Below are 5,716 nucleotides of genomic sequence, written 5' to 3' on the forward strand. Positions count from 1 at the left end.
CAAAAATAGTTAAAAATCAGTCGAAAGTAAGCGTTTTTTTGCAAAATATTAATATATTAGCTACCGTTTAATAATTAATAATTATATCAGTAATAATTTCTTTTTTTATTACTTAATATAACGATCATTGTAATTTTCGTAAAATCAAATATAATCAACACATCAAGAGATAACAGGGTAGTTTTATAAATTCATTCTACACATATTTCTCAATCTCGTTGTTGTGTATACCGAAAAGTATTCATTTTTTTCACGCATGGAATTCGTGCTATTATTTTTCTTTTGTTTACTCTATACGTGCATATTTACACAAATAACTTTGAACGTTAAATTATTAAAATACACCGCGTGGTATCAATTGTAACCATCAGTAAAAAAACAGTATGAAGGAAGGAAGAGATAAGGATCTTCAGGCATGCAAAATCCTGTTTTCTGTGTGTGTGTGTGTGTGGGGAGAGGGGGTACATCGGTTGAATATTTTCAATTATTTTGTTTTATTCGAAAGATGTAAGGCAAATTGTTTCACTTACTGGGACAAAATCGGAAAGTTTTAAGACCTACCCCATGGAATTCAAAGTGTATATAACGTATTTATGATACCTTAACCGTATTAAATTAGTTTTCATATTTCCTTATTATATTAAGTGATATATTGCTGTAAAGAAAATATTGTTAGTACGCTAAGATGTTTATAATACCTTACCATAAACATATGAATCTAATAATGTGTGTTTTAGTAAAGCTTGCAGGATTTTTGAAAAATGGCCCTGTTTTATATGAATTCGTGGAAAATTGATTCTACACCTTTTTTATTGTTGTAAAAGGGAAGTGATAAAATAGTTTATTTCAATTCGAAATAGATTTTTTAAAACTCCAAAAGAAATTATAAGTAGGGGGTTTGGAAGGGGGCGGCAGCCCACCAGAAGCTGAACGAATATAATAAAATTCTTATTGAAAAAAAATGTTTTATAAAATTAATTGTAAGCACATGCTTACAATGCTACACTGGTGCTACGCCATTGAAACCTTTATCATGTTTCGTTACAGTTATAAATATATCGTTGTCTCCAGAAAATAAACAGACACCTCCATCCAACAACACCCATGAAAGATGAATTAAAGATTACTAGTAAATAGGGGGAAGTTTTGGATTACAAATATGTTTTTCTTTCCATGCCCATCCATCGACACGTCAACCTTTTCTCTTATGCGCCAATTTATCAAATGTTATATTACGTATTATTGAATTGTTGTACATACCAACATAAATTTAACCCTAGCTACTAACTAAGTATGTATTGATCAATCAATGTAAATAATCATAACAAACTTTTACATGGATGAGTATATGGCCTCAGACCACAATTATTCTTCCCATTGGTTACAATGCATTTTTTGGTAAAAGTCAAATTGAATTAAAAAATTTGCACCGCATCAAACATGAAATAAATTTAACTGCTTATAGACCATTATTATTGGAATAAAATATGCTTGTCCAAGGACAATCCATCAGTGCTTTTTCTTTTGACAGCCCTATTAACAGGCCAATGGTAGAATTTGAATCTTGAATAAATGACGAGGACTAATTTCTACCCTACTTTCATTTTGGCCAAATCAGTACTTTCACTTTCAACAATAAATTTTATTTTATTACATTCTGACAATTATTAAGAAAGTTTGGAATGTTTTTATATTAGCATATCTGTCTGCGGAACATGCTTTTTGCAAAGTTTTAAGAAATCAGTCAAAATTTTATTCAGAAAATATTTGTTTGGTAATTTTTTACCAAGATATGCCTTAATCCAGTAAACATAACTTGTATTTAGTTGAAATGAGACAACTGTTAAAGCAAACTGTCACTTATGTGCCAGTTTTTTTCATATTTATATCTCTCTGGTTGTTAAGTCAGAATTGGTCAATATGATAAGGGCACAGGCATAAAGAGCATAATTGCGGGTAAATAAAAACTGAAAAGTTGATTTATTTTCATCTTTCTATCCTCTCTACTGGTTATTTACTTCTAAACAACTAAAAGTAATTTAGACTTGACACTTTTGAATTTTTAAGACATTTTGCTTTTCATATTTTTAAATGTGTTTGTATGTCATGTTATGTCCCAGGATCAACTAAGTTTTGTAAAAACTTATTGAAATTGCATTTATAAGGTACCCTCATTGATTCAATGAAGTAATGTGGTGCATTCTCACAAATATTTTTCTTTAATTTTCATTAGAAATCATGTAAACTGTAAAAAATGCCAATACCTGCCTCATTTGCCCAAATATGGTCAAAATGTCTTATTTTGATAGATTTTGTGTAATTTCTATTTTCTTTCTTGAAAAGTAATATGACAAAGATCATTTTGTACGTGTAAGACCCTTTATTTACAATAATTGTGTTTTGTCCAAACTCATCTCCTAGGCCTCAGACCACAATTATTCTTCCCATTGGTTACAATGCATTTTTTGGTAAAAGTCAAATTGAATTAAAAAATTTGCAGCGCATCAAATAGAAATAAATTTAACTGCTTATAGACCATTATTATTGGAATAAAATATGCTTGTCCAAGGACAATCCATCAGTGCTTTTTCTTTTGACAGCCCTATTAACATGCCAATGGTAGGATTTGAATCTTGAATAAATGACGAGGACTAATTTCTACCCTACTTTCATTTTGGCCAAATCACTACTTTCACTTTCAACAATAAATTTTTTCCACATGTTTTACTTATTTCAATATATATGCAACTGATAGGACCACTTAAATAGTAAACATTTCAAAGAAAACAGTAGTCAGAATACTTAGGAAGAAATACCCCATATAATAATTGGGAACTATATTCCTAGACCACGAACAAAGGGAATTAATTGTGGTCTGAAGCCTATTAGACCTCAAAAATTTAAAGCATTCTTATGAAACTTCACAATTACTCAGCATGATATCTTAGTAGCATAAATGCCAAATTTTATTACATTCTGACAATTATTAAAAAAGTTTGGAATGTTTTTATATTAGCATATCTGTCTGCGGAACATGCTTTTTGCAAAATTTTAAGAAATCAGTCAAAATTTTATTCAGAAAATATTTGTTTGGTAATTTTTTACCAAAATATGCCTTAATCCAGTAAACATAACTTGTATTTAGTTGAAATGAGACAACTGTTAAAGCAAACTATCACTTATGTGCCAGTTTTTTCATATTTATATCTCTCTGGTTGTTAAGTCAGAATTGGTCAATATGATAAGGGCACAGACATAAAGAGCATAATTGCGGGTAAATAAAAACTGAAAAGTTGATTTATGTTCATCTTTCTATCCTCTCTACTGGTTATTTACTTCTAAACAACTAAAAGTAATTTAGACTTGACACTTTTGAATTTTTAAGACATTTTGCTTTTCATATTTTTAAATGTGTTTGTATGTCATGTTATGTCCCAGGATCAACTAAGTTTTGTAAAAACTTATTGAAATTGCATTTATAAGGTACCCTCATTGATTCAATGAAGTAATGTGGTGCATTCTCACAAATATTTTTCTTTAATTTTCATTAGAAATCATTTAAACTGTAAAAAATGCCAATACCTGCCTCATTTGCCCAAATATTGTCAAAATGTCTTATTTTGATAGATTTTTTTGTGTAATTTCTATTTTCTTTCTTGAAAAGTAATATGACAAAGATCATTTTGTACGTGTAAGACCCTTTATTTACAATAATTGTGTTTTGTCCAAACTCATCTCCTAGGCCTCAGACCACAATTATTCTTCCCATTGGTTACAATGCATTTTTTGGTAAAAGTCAAATTGAATTAAAAAATTTGCACCGCATCAAATAGAAATAAATTTAACTGCTTATAGACCATTATTATTGGAATAAAATATGCTTGTCCAAGGACAATCCATCAGTGCTTTTTCTTTTGACAGCCCTATTAACATGCCAATGGTAGGATTTGAATCTTGAATAAATGACGAGGACTAATTTCTACCCTACTTTCATTTTGGCCAAATCACTACTTTCACTTTCAACAATAAATTTTTTCCACATGTTTTACTTATTTCAATATATATGCAACTGATAGGACCACTTAAATAGTAAACATTTCAAAGAAAACAGTAGTCAGAATACTTAGGAAGAAATACCCCATATAATAATTGGGAACTATATTCCTAGACCACGAACAAAGGGAATTAATTGTGGTCTGAAGCCTATTAGACCTCAAAAATTTAAAGCATTCTTATGAAACTTCACAATTACTCAGCATGATATCTTAGTAGCATAAATGCCAAATTTTATTACATTCTGACAATTATTAAAAAAGTTTGGAATGTTTTTATATTAGCATATCTGTCTGCGGAACATGCTTTTTGCAAAATTTTAAGAAATCAGTCAAAATTTTATTCAGAAAATATTTGTTTGGTAATTTTTTACCAAAATATGCCTTAATCCAGTAAACATAACTTGTATTTAGTTAAAATGAGACAACTGTTAAAGCAAACTGTCACTTATGTGCCAGTTTTTTTCATATTTATATCTCTCTGGTTGTTAAGTCAGAATTGGTCAATATGATAAGGGCACAGACGTAAAGAGCATAATTGCGGGTAAATAAAAACTGAAAAGTTGATTTATTTTCATCTTTCTATCCTCTCTACTGGTTATTTACTTCTAAACAACTAAAAGTAATTTAGACTTGACACTTTTGAATTTTTAAGACATTTTGCTTTTCATATTTTTAAATGTTTGTATGTCATGTTATGTCCCAGGATCCTAAGTTTTGTAAAAACTTATTGAAATTGCATTTATAAGGTACCCTCATTGATTCAATGAAGTAATGTGGTGCATTCTCACAAATATTTTTCTTTAATTTTCATTAGAAATCATGTAAACTGTAAAAAATGCCAATACCTGCCTCATTTGCCCAAATATGGTCAAAATGTCTTATTTTGATAGATTTTGTGTAATTTCTATTTTCTTTCTTGAAAAGTAATATGACAAAGATCATTTTGTACGTGTAAGACCCTTTATTTACAATAATTGTGTTTTGTTTAAACTCATCTCCTAGGCCTCAGACCACAATTATTCTTCCCATTGGTTACAATGCATTTTTTGGTAAAAGTCAAATTGAATTAAAAAATTTGCACCGCATCAAACATGAAATAAATTTAACTGCTTATAGACCATTATTATTGGAATAAAATATGCTTGTCCAAGGACAATCCATCAGTGCTTTTTCTTTTGACAGCCCTATTAACATGCCAATGGTAGGATTTGAATCTTGAATAAATGACGAGGACTAATTTCTACCCTACTTTCATTTTGGCCAAATCACTACTTTCACTTTCAACAATAAATTTTTTCCACATGTTTTACTTATTTCAATATATATGCAACTGATAGGACCACTTAAATAGTAAACATTTCAAAGAAAACAGTAGTCAGAATACTTAGGAAGAAATACCCCATATAATAATTGGGAACTATATTCCTAGACCACGAACAAAGGGAATTAATTGTGGTCTGAAGCCTATTAGACCTCAAAAATTTAAAGCATTCTTATGAAACTTCACAGTTACTCAGCATGATATCTTAGTAGCATAAATGCCAAATTTTATTACATTCTGACAATTATTAAAAAAGTTTGGAATGTTTTTATATTAGCATATCTGTCTGCGGAACATGCTTTTTGCAAAATTTTAAGAAATCAGTCAAAATTTTATTCAG

This window comes from Mytilus californianus, unplaced genomic scaffold, assembly GCF_021869535.1.
Source record: "Mytilus californianus isolate M0D057914Y unplaced genomic scaffold, xbMytCali1.0.p SCAF_8, whole genome shotgun sequence".
NCBI lineage: Eukaryota > Metazoa > Mollusca > Bivalvia > Mytilida > Mytilidae > Mytilus > Mytilus californianus.